The 24,581-nt window shown below is 42.4% G+C and overlaps 1 protein-coding gene across 2 annotated transcripts in view; it reads left to right on the top strand.

The window, feature by feature from the left end:
* Positions 1-24,581, top strand: part of GPR156 (G protein-coupled receptor 156) — a 113,614-nt gene that overhangs the window by 60,370 nt on the left and 28,663 nt on the right. Inside the window, exon 2 of one of the 2 annotated variants that reach the window (XM_062208665.1) lies at positions 8,180-8,262. The exons of the other annotated variant lie outside the window; for it this stretch is intronic. The gene's annotated coding sequence lies outside the window, so the exon portion shown is untranslated. The remainder of the gene's footprint in view (positions 1-8,179; positions 8,263-24,581) is intronic. 2 annotated transcript variants of the gene reach the window in all.

Here is a 24,581-nt window from a genome sequence, read left to right as displayed (position 1 = left end):
GTTCATGTACATGGTACAACCACCTTGGAAACATAGCCTCTAAAATTCATACATATACCTTGTGACCAGCAAATCTTCTAAATTATACTCAGTATAACTATGTACACATTTATAGCAAGGTATGTAGAAAAATTCTTAGTTGCATTGTTTGTCATCACCCAAAGTCATCATTTGATTTGTAGAAGGATAAATTACTTGTGGTGTGGTCCTGCAATGGAATATAATAATATATCAGTGAAAATGAGCAAGCTGCAGCTTTACCTAGCAACACGGATGAATCTCACAAAGAAGCCCACTGTGAAGTAGTATGTCCTGTATGATCCTCCTTTATAAAGTTCAAAAATCTGGCATAACTAACCATTGTTTAAAAGGTTAATACAGTAGTTTGCCTTTAGGGAGAAGGAAAAGGGTCATAATTACAGGGTGGGATTTTAGGGTATCGTAGTGTTCTCTTAGTAGAATTGGGTTGTAGTTATATAGATGGTTGTGATATTTCTCTGAACTATAATTGATCATTTGTGAACTTAAAAATACCTTTTCTAGCCCAAGATTTCTTTTAAATGGCAATCTGCCAGGGATCTACCATTGTAGGAGTCATGAATAGGAAGAAGCAATGACTTCAGGGGACTACTGAACGTGAGGACAAATAGTCAACTTCCAGATGCCTTCTTTATATGATAGCAAATGTTATGGACTGCATGTGTTCCCCCGAAATTCATCTGCTGAAGCCCTAGCCCCCATGTGATTATATCTGGACATAGGGCCTTTGGGGAGATAATTAAGATTAAATAAGTAGTAAGGGTAGGGCCCTAATTCAGTAGGGTTGGTGTCTTTACAAGAAGAGGAAGAGAATTAGATCTCTCTCCACGCTTGCCCAGAGAAGGGGCCACGGGAAGGCACAGTGAGAAGACAGCGATCTACAAGTCACAAAGAGATCTTACCAGTACCACTGCTGACCACTCCTTAATATTGGACTTCCAGCCTCAAAAACTGTGAGAAAATAAATTTCTGCTGTTTAAGCCACCCAGCCTGCAGTGTTTTGTTACGGCAGCCCAAATAAGCTAATCTACCAAATGTTCACATGTGTTCAACTGCCTCATCGTGATAGTTTTCCATCCTTTGATCAAATCACTACACCAGGATTTGTTCTTTAATTTGCTGTTCTCGTTGCTTTTGTAAATATAGCTGAGCATCCAAATCTCGCCCCGTTGGGATGCTAACAAGATTAGACAGTAATCTGACGTTCATCACTGCCGGATCCTATCCTGTAGCTTCTTCCATCACCATCCTGCTAAGGAGCTTGCTTTTTCTTTGTCCCTTTTGGTCAGATAGTAAACATTTTTCAGGCATTTTGAATTTTGCTATTGTTAGGGGTGAAAGATTGTGGGGGGGGAGGGGGCGGTGATCAGGATGCTAATCTATGCACAGTGACCTTTGTTTCTGTCTGGCTGAGCAGATGTAGGAATTAATCATTGTCACTCCTGGATGGTGCGGCTGCAGCTGTCCCCCGCTGCCTTTCTGCCCCTGATAGATTTATTACTGCTTTTTGTTTGCTGGAAAACATGCTTCAGCACAAAAGAACTACCAAATCAGAGCAGCTTATCGGTGAGAATAATTTTCTAGAAACGTATTATTTCTACACCTCTGTACTTATCGACTCTGAACTCTTGTTTTTTTAAAGGAGGAGGAAAGAAAAATTGAATACAAATATTGTCTCTGTAACATCTGAACCGTGATTTCCCATCCTGAGAATTTTCATGTTGGATCAGTGTCATGCCTAGGATTGCAAAGACCCCATTGTCTTCTAACCTCCATGTCCTTCTTTGTGCAACTGACCCCCTTAATCTGAACTATCAGTTTAGTCCCTCCCACCAGAACCTGGGAATACTTTGGCCCTAGGCACATGAAAATAAGTGATGTGGGTTTACTTAGTGTTCAGTTTATTTAACAGTAAGTCCCACTACAACCTCAGACCATAAATAACACTTTCTGGGCCCCAAGCATCCCTACTATGCAGATTTCCCTGCAACCTCACTAAATCCAACTCATGGTGACAGCAACACCAGCCTGGATGGAAATCAAAGTAGCCACATCCCTTTGGATGTTGGGAATCAGCCCCAAAGTCCTTTGCAAGTTTCCTGAACCTGTTTTGTTTTTTTGTTTTTTTTTTTTTTTTTTTTTTTTTTTTTTCATTTTTCCTCCACCTTGCACTCCAAATCAGGTCACCATTCCCTGGAGCAGAGGTTAAAGAGAAGTAGCCAGTGCCTATTGAGAGCCTGCTTGCTCCTTTCTGGTGATCCACTGCCTGCCTCAAATCCTAGACAGTCACTGGTGAGCCCCATGCTACCACCTTTCTAGTTACACCCCCCCTCACTCATGGGGAGCTCTGAGAATTTGCTGTACTCCCTGACCCTGCCTGATACCCTGTGATTCTCATTCATGGCTTTCTCTTTTGCTGACGCTGTATTTCTTTCCCTCTGAATCATCTGGTTTTAAATACCCTTGCATGTCTGAGCCCTAAATCATCCCTGCTTGTCTTTAACTTCACGTTCCTAGCATCTGGTACATGGGTCCTAACCTTATGGGTCCACCTGGACTCCTGAATTTAAAACTTCTGGTCTAAACTCTTCAACCATGATTTGAGCTTCAACTCTGACAGCTTTTCTGTCTTTGATAATGATATCAAGTGTATGAGAAGGCAAGTTAATCCTCCAAATGTCAAGTTTAGTGTTTAAGACCATCTTCCCAAAAGAGAGAAAGAAAAACTCCTACTAATTGGACAAATAATCGATCATGGGACCATTTTCTTGGTTTTTTAAATTTTTTTTTAATTTATTTTTTTGACAGGCAGAGTGGACAGTGAGAGAGAGAGACAGAGAGAAAGGTCTTCCTTTTTGCCATTGGTTCACCCTCCAATGGCCGCTGCGGCCGGCGCACCGTGCTGATCCGATGGCAGGAGCCAGGTGCTTCTCCTGGTCTCCCTTGGGGTGCAGGGCCCAAGCCCTTGAGCCATCCTCCACTGCACTCCCTGGCCACAGCAGAGAGCTGGCCTGGAAGGGGGGCAACCGGGACAGAATCGGTGCCCCGACTGGGACTAGAACCCGGTGTGCCGGCGCCGCAAGGCGGAGGATTAGCCTGTTGAGCCGCGGCGCTGGACGGGACCATTTTCTTAAAGTGGTATTTTGTAGCCTGCATCATCTCTTGGGGGATAATGATCATGCTTAAATTACTAAGTGTCTTGTGAAGTTTGTACTTCATTTTTCATGCCCTAAACTTGTATATCAGAACCTGTAAACGGTATCTTTTCTTGCATGTATTCTGGGATTCATTCTACTGTACTCAAGATCTCTTTGTGATTTGCTGGGTTTGTGTGGGTTTCTCTCTCTCTCTCTCTCTCTCTCTCTTTTTTTTTTTCTTTTTTGACAGGCAGAGTGGACAGTGAGAGAGAAAGAGAGAGACAGAGAGAAAGGTCTTCCTTTACCGTTGGTTCACCCCCCAATGGCTGCTGCGGCCGGCATGCTGCGGCCAGCACACTGCACTGATCCGAAGCCAGGAGCCAGGGGCTTCTCCTGGTCTGCCATGCAGGTGCCTTCCCAGGCCACAGCAGAGAGCTGGACTGGAAGAGGAGCAACCGGGACAGAACTGGCGCTCCCAGTGGGACTAGAACTCAGAGTACCAGCGCCACAGGTGGAGGATTAGCCTAGTGAGCCGCGGCACCAGCCTGTGTGGGTTTCTCTTTTTCAGACTGCAAAATGGTTTGTCTTGGTTTAATAATGACCCTCCTGCTCTATTTTTCCTTTGCTAGAATTAGTTTATTTCCTTGTATCCTTTTGTGTAAAGGTGACTGCAGCCAGATGTTTCATTGTGGCACACTGCAAGGCTTTCTCAGGGCACTAAACTCTCAGAAGAAAAGAGGTGAGGGAACCTGGTGTTGAGAGAATAAGATATGAAGGAAGCAGTACTAAAATAGAAATGTTATTGGTGAGAAGAGTCTTTCTCAAATATCTGTGAGTAATAATTGCTCATAGAACAATACTTCCCTTTCTTTCTTTTGAGATATTATTCACATAAATGAAACTCACCTTTTTAAAGTTTTAAATTATTTTTAGTATATTTACAAGGTTGGAGAATCACTGTTATCTAATTCCAGAACATTTTCATTACCCCAAAAAGAATCAATGTACTTATTAACAGTCTTCTTATTGTTCCTGCAACCACCGGTCTACTCTCTCTCTAAAGGTTGTCCTACTCCGGCATGTCAAATGAATAGAATCATATAAACAAAGGGCCTTCTAGGCCTGACTTCTGCCATTTAGTAAAATCTTGCATAATGTTTACAAGGTTCACCTATGTCGTAGCGTGGAGCAGTGCTTCATTCCTTTTTATGGCTAGATAATACATTATTCTATAGACATTCCACATTTTTTATCCATTCATCAGTTGATGGATATTTAGTTGTTTCTTATTTTTGGCTATTATGAATAACATGCTGTGAACATGTACAAGTTTTATATGCACATATGTTTTTATTTGTCTTGGGTATATGCTTAAGTGTGGAATTTCTGGGCCAAATGGTGACTTTGTGTTCAACATAAGTCCAGAACTGTTTTCCAAAGGTGCTACACTATCTGACCATCCCTCCAATAATGTATGAGGCTCGCAATTTCACCACTTCATTGCTAATAATTGTTATTATCTATATGTGTAGTTCCAGTCATCTTAGTGACTTTTATTTGCATGATGTTGAGTGTCTCTTCGTGTAGTTATTGGCCATGTGTCTATCTTCTTTGGAGAAATATCTATTCAAGTCATCCAACAATTTTTAATATTTGATTGTCTTAGAAATATACTTAAAGTAGTGCTTCTCAAACTTGATGATGCCCAAGCTTCACCCTAGATCAATTGAATTAGAGTATCTAGGGTTAGGACCCATGCAGCAGTTTTAAAAAAAAAACTCTAGTTACTAATGTTTGAGAATCATTGCTATTGGCTAGATAAATTGATGATACTGATATAGAAAAATCAAAGACTTAGAAACTTTGAAATCATGGCAGGCATTTAAAATGAAAGACTTGACCTAAATGTGAATTATAAAATACTTAATCAGATCAAGAGTTAGAAGCGAGTTTTTTAACAAAGGTTTTTTTATAAGATGGATTTTCCTATAACAGGAAGTTTCAACTCACTTACAGTTACAGAAAATCTGCTGGTTGTGGTTCTTGCCTTGTGACTAGGAGTTGGTTTTATGAGATAATCCTGGGTACACAAATAAATATGAGTATCACAATGCAATTAAATTCATAAGCCCAGAAAATTTATCAGGTATTCAGTGTTCACTAAGGAAGCTGAAAAAATATGAGTATTAGCTAGGAGAAAATTGAAAGGTAGGCTTTGGGGGCAGGTGTTTACCGCAGAAGTGCCATTATGGAGCCTACATCCCATATCAGAGTGACTCCACTTTTAGACTCCAGCTTCCTGTTAATCAGCATCCTGGGAGGCAGCCAATGATGACTCAAGTACTTAGGTCCCTGCTACCACACGGGAGACCCAGATTGAGTTTCAGGTTCCTAGCTTCAGCCCACCCAGCCTCAGCTGTTGCAGGCATTCTGGGAGTGAGCCAGTGGATAGAATCAGTCTCTCTCTCTCTCTCTCTCTTTCTCTCTCTCCACCCTCCCTTTCAAATAAAATGAAAATAAACTTTTAAAAAATTTTCAAAAGAAAGGCAGGCTCTTGAACATCATAGAAATATAGAAATTATAAAGAAAGCCTTACTGAAAGTATAGGGGAATAGTAACTGAGATTTTTTTTAACTCAAACACATAAAAATATGACAGTCACAGTGGTTATTGTAGAGGGAAAATGACATCTCTCAAAGAATGTAGAAAGCTGCCAAGAGGAGACCAGGAAGCCCACAGAGTGTGTCGGGTTAGGTACAAAATAGGTATTAAAAAAATCAGAAGCATCTTTGAAGGAAGTTAGAACATACAAAAGGATTATTTAAAAATTTATTGAAAGAGTCTTTTGCTGCTAATACTAGAGCACAAGTAGTGCTCAGGCACCAAAAGACAATTGACTGAATTAGTTAGTGCCTCTTGCCTCTGAATTTATTGAGAAAGATGTCAAAGTGATTATCACACTCATGGCTGCCAATGAATGGATAGTTGATCAAAGAGTTTTCTGTGTTTTCCATATTTCAAGTCAGGTGGAGGGAATAAATGCTGATTAATCTCCAGAAACTATTGGCTGTTCCTCTTGACACTTTTGAAGTCCTCCAGAAGGAACGCTTCCCTTAGTCATGCCTTTCTCTGAAGCTGTTGCCCCAGTCCTCTCCCACCTGTTCCCACTAACCCTCTTTACAGAGTTCTGTTCAGTACTATTCACTAACCAGCTCCACTGCCTCATCTCCAATTCACTCTTCAGCTCATTGTTCTGACTCCATTGAAAGGTCATGAAATCTGACTCATGGATAAGGTCGTTACATCAACCACTCTTTCAGACTTTATCTTTTCCAGCTATTAAGACATATAACACCATTAACTACCTCCTGTTCCTCCCTTCTAAAAACTTATTTTTTCTTAAATTCTGCTATACATGAATGCCCTAGTCTTCTTCCCTCTCTCATTCTATTTTATTTTTAATGCTTTTTTATTCAAAAGAGCGAAGGGGGGCAGTTTCTCTCTCTCTCTCTCTCTCTCTCTCTCTCTCTCTCTCTCTCTCTCTCTCTTATACACACACACACACACACAGAGAGAGAGAGAAAGATCTATCTTGTAGGTCACTTCCCAAATGCTGCAACAGCCAGGGCTGGGGCAAGGAGCTAGGAATTCAATCCGGTCCTCCCACATGGGTGGCAAGGACTCAGGTACTTGAGCCATCTTGTGCTAACTACCAGGATACACAGTAGCGGGAAACTGGGCCAGAGCACAACAGCCAAGACTTGAACCAAGCACTCCAATGGGGAATGCAGACATCCCAAGCAACAGCTTAAACACAGGGCCTACCCCAACCCCTGCTTACCAGCTGCTTTCACTGCCTTCAGAATTCCACCTACCCATTTAATTTTGGTATCACTCTGGATTCTAGTTTTGATTTATTTATTTTTTTAAAGATTTATTTATTTACTTGAGCCGGCACTGTGGCTCAATAGGCTAATCCTCCGCCTGTGGCGCCAGCACATTGGGTTCTAGTCCCGGTCAGGACACCGGATTCTGTCCTGGTAGCCCCTCTTTCAGGCCAGCTCTTTGCCGTGGCCCGGGAGTGCAGTGGAGGATGGCTCAAGGGCTTGGGCCCTGCACCCCAAGGGAGACCAGGAGAAGCACCTGGCTCCTGCCTTCGGATCAGTGTGGTGCGCCGGCTGCAGTGCGCTGGCCGCGGTGGCCATTGGAGGGTTAACCAGCGGCAAAGGAAGACGTTTCTCTCTGTCTCTCTCTCTCACTGTCCACTCTGCCTGTCAAAAAAATTTTTTTTATTTATTTACTTGAAAGTCAGAGTTACTCAGGAGAGGCAGAGAGAGAGAGAGAGAGAGAGAGAGAGAGATCCTCCATCTGCTGGTTCACTCCCCAATTGGCTGCAACGGTTGGAGCTGCACCGATCTGAAGCCTGGAGCCAGGAGCATCTTCCGGGTCTCCTACATGGGTGCAGGACCCAAGGGGTTGGGCCGTCCTCCATTGCCTTCCCAGGCCACAGCAGAGATCTGGATGGGAAGTGGAGCAGCTGGGACTTGAACCGGCACGCATATGGGATGCTGGCACTGCAGGCAGCAGCGCTGGCCCCTGATTCACTTCTTATACCACACCTTTGATTGTTTTTAATCTCTCCTAGGACATATCTCCAGCCTTGCCTCTCTCTAACCCCACTTTCTAGCTTCATAGTTAGTATAGTCATATAGATTTTCCATTGTTCATCCAGATCGAGTACCAAAACCAGGGTCATATCTTTATCTCCAACCATGTAATTCCTGTCTTGGTTGATAGTGCTGCCACCATTCATCCATTTCACATTCTGGATACCTCTGTCTCCTGCCACATCTAGGCAATCACCAAGTCTTAGATATTTAACCTGGGAAATGCCTCACCATCCCATCTCGCGCTGCTGTCTCTATTGCCCAGGTGTAGACTGCATTTGTTTCTCATCTGGACGATTGCAGTAGTCCTCTAACTGGTCTTGCCCACTTTTTCAGCTACTGCCTTCTTGACAGCATTTTGTTTTCAAACACAACCTGGTTTTCAAACACAGACTTCTACTGCCTGTGCAACTCCTTAGGTAAGTATTTAAGGTCTTTTTATAATCTGGCTTTAACACACAATTTCCACTTTTTTCCCTTTAAATTAAGTTGTACTCTGACTATATACAAAGAAATGGCCATTCCTCAGTCACAACATGCATATTCATCACCATGTCTAGTTCATGCTCTTCCTCAGGTCATAACTCTTCTCTTTTCTCACCTGAAAAACTCCTAGTTAACCTGTAGGACAAATCCTCTTTCTCAAAATGTGGACCCTGGGCCAGAAGCAGCAGCATTACCTGGGAACTTGTTAGCAGTGCAACTTTTCAGAGCCTCACCATGGTCCCTACTTAACCCAAAACTCTGAAGAATGAAGATCATCAACTTGTATTTTAATGAGCTGTTCGGGTTATTCTGATGCATTCTAGTATTTAAGAACTAATATTCTGGGGCCAGTGCCGTGGCGCACTAGGTTAATCCTCTTTCTGAAGCGCCGGCATTCCATATGCGTGCCGGGTTCTAGTCCTGGTTGCTCCTTTTCCAGTCCAGCTCTCTGCTGTGGCCTGGGAGGACAGTGGAGGATGGCCCGGGTGCTTGGGCCCTGCATCCCTGCGGCCATTTTGGGAGTAAACCAACAGAAGGAAGACCTTTCTCTCTGTTTCTCTCTCTCACTGTCTGTAACTATACCTGTCAAATAAATAAATAAAAATCTTAAAAAAAAAAACTACTGTTCTAAGGCAGGATTCCTCATCAATGCCCATAGCCCTGTATCACCTACTGCATTATTTTATAATCATGTTTGCTTACTCACTAATCCATCTCTCTGCTAAATTTTTGGGTCTTCAAGATCAAATAAAATATTTTTGAATTCTAGCACTTGTTATAGTTTCTGGCACATTGGAGGTGGTTAATAAGAATTCAGCATACTAGAGGCAGGCATTTGGCCTAGCAGTTGCTTTAATTAAGATGCCCACATCCCAGACACTGCATATCACTGGGTTTGATTTCTGGCTCCAGCTTCCAGTTCCACCTCCCACCAGTGAAAACCCTGAGAGACAGCAGATGATAGGTCAAATAACTAGCTTCCTGCCACCCATGTGGGAGACCTGGATTGCATTCCCCACTTGGCTCTACCTCCAGCCCAGCCCTGGCCATTGCAGGCATTTAGGGACTGAACCAGCAGATAGAAACTCAGTTGCTTTGTGTGTGTGTGTATGTGTGTGCGTGCACATACACTCTCTGTTTCTCTCTTTGTCTGCCTTAAAAATAAAAACAGAATTCACCATGCCAAAATTCTTCGTTTCCTCTCCAGAATTTAGTCTAGAGTACAAACAAATACACACTGATGATCAAATGTTCTCCATTGTTGCTTTGTGCCATATAAACCAAAAGTACACACACCAGCAATACCAAATGTGAGCAAGGATGCGAGAAATAGAATCTTCCTACATTGCTATACATCTGCTCTGGAAAAGGCAGGCAGTTTCTTAGAATATTAATCATATACTCACTGTGTGATTCAGCAGTTGGACTCCTGGGTAGTAACCCTAGAGAAATGAAAATGTATGCTCACAGAAGTTACAGCAGCTTTATTTATAATAGGCAAAAACTGGAAACACTAACAATGCACTCTTTGAAAAGGAAATAAAAACAATCCCCATTTATAATAACATTAAGAAATCAAAAGTTAGAAATAAACTTAAACAAGGAGGCAAAAGATCTGTACACTGAAAACCATAAAACACTGACAAAGGAAATTGAAGAAGACAAAAATAAATGGCAAGACATCTCATATCAGAGATTGGAAGATTAGATATTATTAAAATGCCCATACTACCCAAATGATATATGGATCCAGTGCAATCCCTACCAAAAATCTAGTGGCATTTTTTTATAAAAATAGAAAAAAAATTCTTAAATTCTCATGGAACCACAAAAGACCCTAAATATCCAAAGCAAGCTTAAGCAAAAAAGAACAATACTGGAAGAATCACATTAGCTGGTTTCAAAATCTGCTGCAGAGTTATGGCATCAAAACAGCATAATACTGGCGTGAAAACATACTAGAACCAATGGAACAGATTAGAGAACCCAGAAATAAATCAACAGATTTACAGTTCATTGTTTTTCAGCAAAGGTGCCAAGAAGACATGAAGAAAAAAGGACAATTTCTTTAATAAATAAGTAAATTGGATATTCACATGTAGAAGAATGAAATCGATCCTTTTCTCACAGCATAACAAAGATCAACTCAAATGGTTTAAAGAGTTAAATGTAAAATCTGATACTGTAAAATTACTAAAAGAAAACATGAGAGAAATATGTATTATCTTGACTACACAATATTTTTAATATGATCCCAAAAGCACAGGCAACAAAAATTAAAATAGACAAATGGTATTACATCAAACTAAAAAGCTTTAGCTCAACAAAGGAAACAACAGGGTAAGAGACAACTTGCAGAATGGAAGAAAGTATTTGCAAACTATTATCTGATAAGAAACCAATATCCAAGAATAAATAAATATCCAAGAATAAATAAAGAACTCAGCTCAATAACAAGAAGCCCAATACAGATATGGGCAAAGGCATTTAATAGGCATTTCTCAGAAGAAGACATACATACAAATGAGCAACAGGTATATGAAAAAATGCTCAACATCACTAATCTATGAAAATTGAAATTAAAACTGCAATGAGATATCACCTCTCACCTGTGAGAATGGCTTTTACCGAATGGATGAAAAATAAGTGTTGATAAGGATATAGAAATTATACAATGTTGGTGGGACTATAAATTAGTAAAGTCATTAGGGAAAACAATATGAGATTCCTCAAAAAATTAAAAACAGAACTACCATATGATCCAATAATCCCACTTCTGTGTATGTATTCAAAGGAAATGAAATCTGTATGTGGAAGAGATGTCTGCACTCCTATATTCATTGCAGAATTATTCACAATAGGCAAGATATGGAACTACCTTAAGTGTCTATTTACAAAAGAATAGATATAGAAAATGTGTTGGCCAGCTCCCCGGCTCACTTGGCTAATCCTCTGCCTGTGGCGCCAGCACCCCAGGTTCTAGTCCCGGTTGGGGCACCAGGTTCTGTCCCGGTTGCTCCTCTTCCAGTCCAGCTCTCTGCTGTGGCCCCAGAAGGCAGTGGAGGATGGCCCAAGTGCTTGGGCCCTGCACCTGTATGGGAGACCAGGAGGAAACACCTGGCTCCTGGCTTCGGATTGGCGCAGCGCGCCGGCCGTGGTGGCCATTTGGGGGGTGAACCAACGGAAGGAAGACCTTTCTCTCTCTCTCTCTCTCTCTCTCTCTGGCTGTCTAACACTGCCTGGCCAAAAAAAAAAAAAAATGTATTATATGTCTATAATGTAAAAAAAAATTTTTAAAGCAGGAAATCCCATTAGTTGTGGCAACATGAATGAACCTGGAAGACATTACGTTCAGTAAAATAAGTGAGACACAAAGACAAATACTATGTGATCTAAAAGAGTTTTTACTCAGAAGCAGAGTGGAATGGTGAATACCAAGTTTTGGCAGGGGTTGTGGGTGGAAATGAGGAGATACTGATCATGTCAAAAGCTGGAACGTTTCAGTTAGGATAAGTTTTGGAGAGCTGTTGGATTAATGTACACTTGAAGAATGCTAAGAGATCAGATCTTAAACATTCTCACCATAAAAGAACGATAAGTATGTGAGCTGATAGATATATTAATAGCTTGATTTTATTGTTTTGCAATGTATACATATATCAAAGTATCACATTATACACAATAAATATGTAATATTTGTCAATTATACCTTTATAAATCTGAGGGGGGAAACTAAGAACAAACGAGATGTCTCTCAACAGGTAAATTGATAAACTATGGGGGCATCCTACAATGGAATATTACCCTGCCATAAAAATGGAACAAAATATTGATGCATGCAACAACTTGGATGGATGTCAATGACATAATGCTAGATGTAAAAGAGCCAATTCCATTTATATAACACTCTCAAAAAACAAATTTGTAGTGATGGAGAAAAGATGAGTGGTGATTGTCAGGAGTTAGGGTTGGCAGAAGAGTATGACTATAAAGAGGCAATGTGAGGGAGTTGTGTGAGTAGTGGGGGAGGTAGTGGGTGGATATGTGTGACAGTTCAGGATCCTGATTATAGAGGTGGTTCCATTAATCTATACATGTGATAAACTTCACAGAACTACACACACACGTGCAAAGTGTGCATGTAAAAACTGGTGAAATTCTGAAGGTCTAGAGTTCAGATATTGGTATTACACCAGTTTCTACTTCCTGATTTTGCTTGCGTGTTCTGATTATGTAAGATAGTACTCTGGAAAGCTGGGTGAAGGGTACACAGCACCTCCCTGTGCTGTTATTGCAACTTCTTGTGAGTCTTAAATAATTTCAAAATAAAGAGAGCCCAGGGATGCCTGGTGAAGGCTAAATTAGCATGGGCTGCTCCTGACTGCTTGCCCCTGCATGGGGAGGAGTGATTTCGGGATTGGAGAGAGAGAGGAGAGTATCCTGCTAGCAGGTTTATTGGATGGTCTGTGCAGAGTACTTTGCAACTGCTAGCACATACTTAACATGTAATTAATGCTGGCTACTCCAATATTGTTCTATATCATCAACAATATGCATTCTAAGAGGTAGGAAAGAATGCGCTCAGATGATTCTGACTACATGAAATGTTTCACGATTCAATGGTGCTTCAGAATCCTTCAGTACTTCAGACTCACAAAATCAGCATTTAGTCCATAGATGCCTTAATTCAATTTAACCTAAAATGAATAGTTACTTCCAGTGTTGACTATTTATGTCTCTTATTGTGTCTTTGTACATGTGCTGCTGAAGCGAGCACTCCTATTGTATCTTTGTGTTCTGTCCTTTAAATGCATTATCTGCAACCTTGGAAGCATACAGGATAAATAGTATTTCCCTCATTTTCAGGTGAAGAAAACTGCCTCAGAGAGGTGAGGCAATTGACCTAACTCACACCACCAGTAAATCTAGCTGTTCTGATTTCAAAGCCCATGCTCTCTCCACTACACTATGTTACCACAGTCCACAAAAGATGCCTAAACACATACCCGCACACATTGTGTATTAGTTATTCCTTTAATGTCAGCTTACAAGACAGAATAACTAATTCATGTCACAGCCTAGGGTAGATCCTTGCAGGCCACTGCTGGGGCCAGGACTGAGAGACACTAGACAATGACAGAAACCAAGAACCCAAAGTGGGTTGCAATAAGAATTCAGTTTGGAGTTCCAGCCAGCAGACAGATCCAAGAGACATAATGGAAACTCTGCCAAAATCCAAGGTCCAAGCCAGCAAGCAAAACCTTAAGGGGCAGGCAAAACCCAGCAGAAGGCACGGCAGCCCAGAGCACTTGACTCCTTCTGAGTCCCCCTCTTGATGACACTGCCCGCCAAAGGAGGCCTTTTGTGGGTCCTCCGTTTAGGGGGCAGGCAATACCCTTGGACCTATCAGCACTACTTCAGAGCATTCAAATCTAGGGCCAAGAGAGCCCTTGGCCAATGTCCATTAATCAGTGGGATAACCGCAGGGTGCCAGGGAGCTGCAGTAACCAGGGGGAAGTGAAAGGAACTGGAGGAATCCAGGAGTCAGCACATCTGGATCAGCTGTGCCAACATAGTCCGTCTGGCCCTAAGACCCCGTGCAAGTCCCTTCATCCTACACTGAGGGTGTCAGAGCAGCTTACTGGAATCATTTGTCCTCCTCAGAGCCCCAGGCTCCAGGACTCTGATCCTGCCTAGGGTGTTGATGGGACAGTGATGGGGTCAAGTGGGAGGCCCTGCCTTTCCAATCTCTTCCTTTTAGCTACCCAAGATCCCTCTCATTTTAATGATTTTTCCAGTTTAACAAACATTTCATAAGTTTCTGCTAGCTTCAGGGCCCCAAAGAAGGTGTTGGGAAAGCTGAGCCAAACCCAGTCCCAGAATCCCAAATTCCCAGACTCTGGTTGGCGGGGAATGATTCCAGCAGCCGTAGGATTGTTCAGAATTCCGCTCAGATTCTCAGACAGACCTAAGCCCAAAGTTCTCTCACTGCAAAGTGAAGGATGAGAAAGAGGGTAGGGAAACTCCCTACTATGTCAGGAAATCTTTTGTGCCTGAAAGAGATCAACCGCCATGTCACCTGGCAGCTGGTGCATTCTGGTTTAGCAGCACACTCCCTGCGACTGGACGTTTCACACGGCCAATTGTGCCTGTGCTTTATGCCCTACTTAAAATCAGGGCATCCGCTGTGTCCTTTTGGAAGTGCTGCAAGTCTCCGGGTGGGAAATGCACAAAGCCTTGTCCCGCAGCTACGGAGAGGCAGCAAGTTGCCAGCACTGCCTTCTAAATATCAACACACGTCTGGGTTGTAACCTTGGGCTCTGAGGTTCCAGAAGGAGGACAACAGAAGGCTTTTTGTGTTTCTGGTGCTTTTCACCCTCGCATTTTAGAGCAGATTAAAAAATATTACAATGTGTGAGATGTGACAAAAATGCACTTGAAAACCAGATTTTTTAAATGATGTGAACGTGACCATAATATTACTAGGTAAAGCTGCATAGGCTTCTTTTCCAGGAAGTTTATCCTTTGGGTCTCTTTTTCTTCCTTACATCCAGTTTATCTTGAATTTATCAGTATGCTTTTTCACCAAACTGGAGCCCTTATAATGAAGTAATAGGGCCAGAGCCGCGGCTCAATAGACTAATCCTCCGCCTGTGGCGCCAGCACACTGGGTTCTAGTCCCAGTCGGGGCGCCGGATTCTGTCCTGGTTGCCCCTCTTCCAGGCCAGCTCTCTGCTGTGGCCCGGGAGTGCTGTAGAGGATGGCCCAAGTGTTTGGGCCCTGCACCAGCATGGGAGACCAGGAGAAGCACCTGGCTCCTGGCTTCGGATCAGCGTGGTGTGCCGGCTGCAGCGCGCCGGCCGCGGCGGCCATTGGAGGGTGAACCAATGGTAAAGGAAGACGTTTCTCTCTCTCTCCCTCACTGTCCACTCTGCCTGTTAGAAAATAATAATAATAATAATAATAATAATAATAATAATAATGAAGTAATGGGCCTATGGCCTTATATCTAGATTTCTGCATTTCAGCCTTTACTATAGTTGCAAGAATGCCATTTTAAACTGATCCTCAGGCTTGCATGTCATTCAGGAAAGCTATGAATTCAGAAATGTATATACTATAAATTTATATTCACATTCACACAGTGATATATAATATACATTTATGTACATAAATTTTGTTAATGGCCTAGTGTATACTGAGAAGACAACTTTAATCATTAAATTAAAACTTTACTCTATTTTGAGGCCAGCTCTGTGGCATAGAAGGTTAAGCTTCCACTTGCAGTGCTGGCATCCCATATGGGTACCTGTTCAAGTCCCAGCTGCTCCACTTCTGATCTAGCTCCCTGCTAATGTGCCTGGGAAAAGCAGCAGAAGATGGCCCCCAATTGCTTGAGCCCCTGCACCTATGTGGAAGACATAAAAGAAGCTCCTGGCTCCTGGTTTCGGCCTGGCCCAGCCCTCACCATTGCTGCCATTTGGGGAGTGAACCAATGGGTGAAGAGTCTCTCTTTCTTCTCTCTATATCTCATTTCTAATAAATAAATAAATAGGCCGGCGCTGCAGCTCAATAGGCTAATCCTCTGCCTGTGGCGCCGGCACACTGGGTTCTAGTCCTGGTCGGGACTCTGGATTCTGTCCCGGTTGCCCCTCTTCCAGTCCAGCTCTCTGCTGTGGCCAGGGAGTGCAGTAGAGGATGGCCCAAGTCCTTGGGCCCTGCACCCACATGGGAGACCAGGAGAAGCACCTGGCTCCTGCCTTTGGATCAGCGCAGTGCGCCAGCCGCAGCGCGCCGGCCACAGCGCGCCAACTGCGGCGGCCATTGGAGGGTGAACCAACGGCAAAAGGAAGACCTTTCTCTCTGTCTCTCTCTCTCACTGTCCACTCTGCCTGTCAAAAAATAAAATAAAATTAAAAAAATAAATATTTTTTAAAAATTACTCTAGTTTAAAAGAGGGAAAGAAAGAATAAGAAAAATGAAAAATGTCCTTTTAGTGAAAAAGTTAGAAACCAAGGAGGCCGTGACCTAATGAGCTGAGAGCAAAGATTATGTCTCATTTGCCCTCCTGTCTCCAGTTTTTAAAACCTTGACAAGTTGATATTTAGGACTTGTTGAATTATTGTTTGACGCAAGAAGATCATCAAAGAGATAATTAATGAAGTATGGGAACACTTACGCTAAAGAAGAATTTAGGGCAGGATATTTAATCAGTTTTCTTTAGTGCTAATAGCTAAATGTTTTGTTTGGTTGGTTGATTGATCAATTGGGATGTAAATTCTACTGCATCTCTCAGAACCAGCTCAGCCTGATGATGCTGATTAAGGAAGAGAGGCAGAAATGCAGGTCTGACCAGCTTATCAATAAGTGAGCAGTAGGGGAAAGACAGCTGGGGGAGAGAAGAGCTGGAAGGGACCTTAGATCTCATTATGTCCTGCCAGTACTGAGCATGGAGGGCAGAATGACTTTGTTCTTCCAGGTCCTCCAGCTTCAGCAGCTACAGGGCTGAACTGACAGAATGGTAAGGCGTTCACTCTCTCCATGAAAACAAAGCTATGCAAGCACTTAGGAGCACAGGAAAGAATTTAGAAAGGCCAGGCCCACCCAGCACAACAGGCAGTGCTGACTGTTTCAGCTTATGACAAAATATCATTTACTGGCTTTAGGATATAAAAAGAAGGCATGATTGCTAGCCCAGCTGCAAGCAGCAGATCAGGCCAAGATTGTCTGAAGCCCAGGAGTGGGATGCATGTGGTTAACCTGTGATGCAGATGTCAGCTGAGAGTCGGTAATCTGTGTGGTCATGAGGATGAAGACTCATCATCCATCAAATACTCAACAAGGGCTGTCATAGCTCGGGTCTCTGCGGCCCTCAGCACAAGCTGTGGATGGCTTTTTGGACAAAAGCATTTCCTGGGAGAAAAAGGAACCCTTCAAGTGGCCTGATCTCATGGAAGACAAATAAACATGTACGTGCCTGTGTGACTGTGAGGACGCATTGCCCCAGGAGGCTGCATTTTCCTACAACCAAAGAGAAAGGGAAAGCAGAAAGCTTCACCAGCATTCTGTTGAGCTCCTTTCTCTCTTGTATGTTTAGATTCCCTTCAGCAGTAGGCTGAGATGGGAAGCAAAGGAGGGGCTCAACCACGGGATGAGGTTTTTCAGCGAGAGTCTGGGGTGTGGAGTTTGCCAGGCGGTCAGTATCTGGTGTCTGTGGATGTCTGTGGCACTCAGAATGCCCAAAATATCTCTGACCGTTTCATGTTCAGTAATAGGATTTCTCAGTCAATCCCACAGGGACCATGGGATCTTCCTGAAAGCACTCCCATTACCCAGAATGTGCCTCTCTTGACCTAACACACAGGCATTGACCCAGCTCCAACTCCCAGGGATCTCTGGCACTTGCCATCCATTTGGCTCGCCTGCCTAGTCCTTGCACTTCCACCTCACAGAGGAGAGCTTTACTAGGGGAAAATGAAATTAGTGAAGAGGCCAAGGAAAGGAAGGCGGGCCTTCCATATCTTTTAATGAAATCATTCATTCATTCAACAAATGGTTATGGAATGTTTTCCAAAGACCACTAGAGGATGAGTTATAGATGAATCAGAAACAGCATGACTTTTGCAGAGTAGAAATTGTCTGGTGGGACAAACATAGCAAGGCTGTATTATAACATGACAATTGTATTGATACATGTACTTATGTACCCTGGAGTATTACAGGGACATAGCAGGCGACACCAAACCTAGACTGAAAACATCATGCAGACAGATACATGCCCTTATTTCTTTGAATCCAGTGAAATGAGTCACTCACAAAGAAAATGTCAAGAAATACCTCACAGAACAAGTAGGAAGATTGGCAGCAGCACAGTAATTTGACTGACTGATGTTGGAGCCCACATGTTTGGGTGGCAACAATCTGCAAGACTGTATCATTTTCTCCTGCAACACTCAGCTGCCTACAGGTAACAGCACACAACAGCTGCTAATTCTTACCTGAGTTAATTGGGCAGATACAGCAAAAATTTGAAAGGAAATTAGGTGTTTTAAGAGAAGAGTTTGGATGACCAACCAGAGAACTGAAATTGGGTGGATAAAGGAAGAGAGATGTAATAGACTGAGAGGAAGCAAAAGAACCAAGGAAATGTTGGTGTGTGGGCTGTCAGTGAGCAAGTGTGTTGAGAGTATCATTCATTCATTCACCCTGTGTTTATCAAGTGCCTTCAATGTCCAGGTAGTGTTCTAGTGCTAGGAGTACATCATGAACAATTCCAATTGGGAAGAAAAGACCAAAAAAAAAAAATCCCAATAGTAGTAATAAATTATGTAATATGTTAAAAGGTAGTAAGTACTGGGGCCGGCACTGTGGCACAGTGGGTTAAAGCCCTGGCCCGAAGTGCCGGCATCCCATATGGATGCCGGTTCTAGTCCTGGCTGCTCCTCTTCCGATACAGCTCTCTGCTATGGCCTGGGAAAACAGTTGAAGATGGCCCAAGTTCCTGGGCCCCTGCATCCACATGGGAGACCAGGAAGAAGCTCCTGGCTCCTGGCTTCAGATCGGAGCAGCTCTGGCCGTTGTGGCCATCTGGGGAGTGAACCAGCAGATAGAAGACCTCACTCTCTCTGTCTCTACCTTTCTCCTTAACTCTCTTTCAAATAAATAAAATAAATATTTAATTTTAAAAAAGGTAGTAAGTACTGTGGAGGCGGAGAGAGAATAGAGAAGGATAAGAAAGACTTGGAATTCTAGGACAAGGGAATAATTTTAAATGGGGTTGTCATTGTAACCCTGGTTGAGAAAGTGACATTTGAACAAGATATGAAGGGAGAAAGGGAGCAAGCTATGCAGATACGTGGATTTAAATATTCCAGGCCAGAAAACATCCACCTCAAAGCCTTGGAGTGTGTGAATGTGTAGTGTTTTCAAGGAATAACAAGGAGGCCTGTGAGGCTCAAGTGTGGAGGGGAAGGGGAAGAAGAAGAAGATGAAGTCGTGAGAGGAAAGGGTCCAAATGTGTAAGTGTTGTAGACCCGGGGAAAGACCAGCTTTTTTGCTGGCAATGGAGAGCCACTGCAGATCTTTGAACAGAGAAGTGAGCTGATCTTATTTACCTTTAGTGGATCTCTCTGCTTGCTATATTGAAAATAGACCATAGGGCAGTTCCAGGATAGAAGCAGCGAGACCAGGTAGGAGGCTATTGCAAGGAAGACTTAGATAGGTGGTGGCATCAGATGTGGAGAGAAAAAGTTAGATTCTGGATGTATGTTAAGGAAAGAGCCAACAACATTTCATGACAGATTGGATGTGGGTGGTGAGCAAAAGTCAAGGATGACTCCCAAGTTTTTGGTCCAAGCCACTGGAAGGATGGAGTTCCGATTATCTGAACTAGGGAAGAATGTAGGAGGAACATATTGAAGGAGAAGACTAGGAGTTTAATTTTGGATGACTAGTGGCCAAAAAGAGGCTACCTATGTTTAAAATTCCTGCCGTGTAACAATTCTGACTGAGCATAAGATGCGTGGTGTAACCCTGGGGATGGTGTCTGAACTGGAATAAAATGAAGTCATTATTATGATTATAGAATTTATAACTCTGGTAGTTGAAAGTTAATGAAATCTCCTGGGATGGTGGCCCGGGAAGAAGGAGCAAGGCCAGCTCTTATGCTACAAAGTTTAAATATAAATGATTAGAGGTCACATTAATAATAGCTTGAGGTATGCATAATTTGAATTGGGTTGAGTTTGACTGATACATTAGACACAAGAACAATAGCAAATTTGCTGGAACACATCAGATATCATTAGGATATAATTCTTTGGAACTTTAAATGACCTAGACGGATTTATAATCCCATTGTGACATGGATTAAAAATCAAACTGAAAAAGAAATTCAATAGATTTTCACAATTTTGTTAAAAATATTTTTTAAGACATTCACATTTGGTTCTGCATGTGTTAAAAGTCACTGATACAATTTTTGTAAACTCCTAGAACATTTGAGAAAGCATGGCCCTGTGACATCTGAGAATTTCCTTACAGTCACAGTGTACCCAGAAGTACCTTATATCTCATTTTCAGGTGATGTCTCCAGACTCAGTAACTCCAAATTTTGTAAACTTCCACATGCTGAAACCAGTATTTGATGAAGACTTTTAGAACACCACACTTGTGAGCTGGTGATTATCACTTCAGCATCTGAATTCATGAAAGACTATTGAGTTGATAATGCAGGATTGTACAAGCTCTGCAGGTGTAGATGAATACAAGTATTGAGACCCTACTTGAGAATAAAAAAAAAAAAATCAAAAAAGCCTGTGCCTTACATTTCTAGTCAATAAATGAAGAATAAGAGATGATGAGATAGCTATCTAATCCCTTAAAAGTAAACAAAAAACAAAAAATACCACTTCCTTGTTTCTGATGGCCAGTCACCCAGGCTAGGCTTTTAATTCTTCGTAAGGAGACATCATAATCTAGATGGCACTGGCTAGTCACAATTTAGTATGTAACATTTAAATCTACTTGCCTTGTGGAAATTATGTGTGCTTGTGGCTGAATGAAAATATTCATCTACGTAAGCTTCATCTTTCAGCTCTACAGAAAGGTATAAATGACAAATGATGCTGGTAGTTGAATTCCTATGAAAATGACAAATACACTTCCCAGACATACATAATTCACTGGCAGAATTGAAGATGATTCACCTTTCAGTGAGTTCACAGTTGCTCATTTGGCCAAACAAAATAGGGAAATCATGTTATATTCAATTTTTTTCCCTTGGGCAAATTTTCAGTAAAATTATTCAAAATATACATAATGCCATATAAGTTAATAGCATGTCTAATTAAACAATGAATTTGCACCAGCATCAGAGATGTGACAATGTAATATCTATTTTGTAGAAACTAAATTGAGGGGCTGTCATTGTGATGCAGAGGATTAAACTGCTACTTATGATGCCAGCAACCCACATCACAGTGCCAGTTCAAGTCCTGGCTGCTCCACTTCTGTGCCAGCTCCCTGCTAACGCTCAGGGAAAAGCAACAGTGATGGCCCAAGTGGAAGCCTCTCACCTGGGGAGACCTGATGGAGTTCCTGGCTCCTGACTTTGGCCTGGCCCAGCCCAGGCTGATGCAGCCATTTGGGGAATGAACCAAAGGATGGGAGATTGATCTCTCTCTCTCTCTCTCTCTCTCTCTGCCTTTATCAACTAATTAACTAATAATAAATAAATATTTCTTTAAAAGCTAACTAAGTTGAGTTCCTCCTAACTAAAGCAGCAAGGAGAGGAAGTCCAAATCAGGATTTTATGCAGATTTTATGCACTCAGAGGAGATCTGATTAGACAATGGTTTTCAAATAAAATGGATTCAGAGAAGAATTAAGTGAGAAACCTACCTTTTAGGGATCTAAACAAAATAGATACGTCACTGTGGGACCCAGGCTGTTGCTTTTTGAGGAGACCACCATAAGGTCTTTTGTAAATGTTTTATTTATTTGTTTGTTTGCTTCCATTTTATTTGACAAGTAAAGAGAGATCTTCCATCTGCTGGTCCATTCCCCAACAGCTAGAAATTGGCTTGGCCAAAACCAGGAACCTGGAAACTCAATCCAAGTGTGTGGGAGTGGCAGAGACCCAATTAATTTCTCTTTCTTTTTTTTTTTTTTTAAAGATCTATTTTATTTATTTGAAAGGCAGAGTTACAGAGAGGCAGAGGTGGAGAGAGAGAGAGGAGAGAGAGAGAGAGAGAGAGAGATGTCTTCCATCCTCTGGTTCACTCCCCAAATGGCTGCAATGACTGGAGCTGAGCCAACCCTAAGCCAGGAGCCAGGAGCTTCCTCCAGGTCACCCATGTGGGTGCAGGGACCCAAGGACTTGAACTATTCTCCACTGCTTTCCCAAGCCATAGCAGAGAGCTGGATTGGAAATGGAGCAGCTGGGACTTGAACCGCTGCCCATATAGGATGCCAGTACTTCAGGCCAGGGCTTTAACCCACTGTACCACAGCACTGGCCCCCCAATTACTTTCTTTCTTTTTTTTATTATTAAACTTTTATTTAATGAATATAAAGTTCCAAAGTACAGCTTATGGGTTACAATGGCTTCCCCCTCCCAAAACTTCCCTCCCACCCACAACCCTCCCCTTTCCCGCTCCCTCTCCCCTTCCAATCACATCAAGATTCATTTTCAATTCTCTTTATATATAGAAGATCAGTTTAGTATATATTAGGTAAAGATTTCAACAGTTTGCCCCCATATAGCAACACAAAGTGAAAAAAAAAATACTGTTGGAGTACTAGTTATAGCATTAAATAAGAGTGTACAGCACATTAAAGACAGAGATCCTACATAATATTTTTTTAAAAATTAATTTTCTATGCCATTTCCAATTTAACACCAGATTTTTTTTTAAATTTCCAATTATCTTTATATACAGAAGATCGATTCAGTATATAATTAGTAAAGATCTCATCAGTTTGTATCCACACAGAAACACAAAGTGTAAAAATACTGTTTCAGTACTAGTTACAGCATCACTGCACATTAGACAACACATTAAGGACAGATCCCACATGGGATGTAAGTACACAGTGACTCCTGTTGCTGACTTAACAATTTGACACTCCTGTTCATGGCGTCAGTAATCTCCCTAGGCTCTAGTCATAAGTTGCCAGGGCTATGGAAGCCTTTAGAGTTCGCTGACTTTGATCTTATTCTGATAGGGTCATAGTCAAAGTGGAAGTTCTCTCCTCCCTTCAGAGAAAGGTACCTCCTTCTTTGATGGCCCCGTTCTTTCCGCTGAGATCTCACTCACAGAGATCTTTCATGAGCCATTACCTGGTTCTCCCAGGGTGTACATAGAGTCATGATTTGGGAAGCCGCTGGTTAGCATTGTTCTTACTCTGTAGTTCATATTCACCATGTATTCTTTTTTTTTATTTTTTATTTTTGACAGGCAGAGTGGACAGTGAGAGAGAGAGAGAGAGAGAGAGAGAGAGAAAGGTCTTCCTTTGCCATTGGTTCACCCTCCAATGGCCGCCGCAGTTGGCACGCTGCGACCAGCGCACTGCGCTGATCCAAAAGCAGGAGCCAGGTGCTTCTCCTGGTCTCCCATGGGGTGCAGGGCCCAAGCACTTGGGCCATCCTCCACTGCACTCCCGGGCCATAGCAGAGAGCTGGCCTGGAAGAGGGGCAACCGGGACGGAATCTGGTGCCCCGACCGGGACTAGAACCCGGTGTGCCAGCGCCGCAAGGCAGAGGATTAGCCTAGTGAGCCGCGGCGCCGGCCTCATATTCACCATGTATTCTTACTTCTTACACAGAGAGGCAAAGGAACTCAGGAAGATCATGCTCCGTAAGTCCACAATTTGAAGACATGCAGACTGAGGAGACAGACCTGAATAAGTAGTGGATAGGGTGAGACCTCGAATTTGGTTATAGGAGATTTAAAATAGGCTCCCAAGGAGGATGATTTTGTGTTGGCTTTAAGGGGGTAGCAGGTAATCAAGAGACAGCAAAGAATGCTTTCCTCCTCTTTTTTTATTTTAAAATGGTAGAGGTAGGTGTCTTTAAGACACTGCTTGGGACTCTTGCATCCCATATTCAGGTCCCAATGTTACTCTCAATTCCAGCCTCCTGGGAGGCTTTGTAGCAACGATTCAGGTAACTGGGTCTCGGTAACTGGGTCCCTGCCATGTGTGTGGGAGACCCGGACTGAGTTTGAGACTGGGCAAGCCCCAGCTGTGGCAGGCATTTGAGGGCTGAACCAGTGAATGTGATCTGTCTGTCTCACTTCCTCTCTCCCTCCTTCCCTCCTACCCTCTTTCATGTAAATCTTTTTTTAAGTATAATTAAGTGTAGTTATCACCTGGCTCTTAGTAGCACTATTCCGTTTAAGTAGAATATACTATTTAGGCTACGTCTTAAATACAATTACATTCCTACTTGTTACTTTTACTTGTCTGTGATCAATCACTCCAATAGGCCTGGTTTTCTATTTAGACTAACCAAGTCATGTCCTGAAGCCCTGTTGGTGCCCAGGATTTGCCCACATCTCCCAGTAACCTCCAAACTGCTCTCTAACCTCCTTTGAAAACTACTGCAGAAGATACCTTCCCAAATTTCCTGCGTTTGATCCCTGCTTCCTCTTTCTCTCTTGATCATGTAGAAAAAGAAAAAGTCTGCGTATCAAATAAAATAAATAGTGTATGAAAAAATTCCCAAACCTCTTTCTGATTAATGATTTAC

The sequence above is a fragment of the Lepus europaeus genome, chromosome 2 (genome assembly GCF_033115175.1).
Source record: "Lepus europaeus isolate LE1 chromosome 2, mLepTim1.pri, whole genome shotgun sequence".
Lineage (NCBI taxonomy): Eukaryota > Metazoa > Chordata > Mammalia > Lagomorpha > Leporidae > Lepus > Lepus europaeus.
Note: the sequence above shows the minus strand (reverse complement) of the source record. Positions and strands in the feature narration are given on the sequence as shown.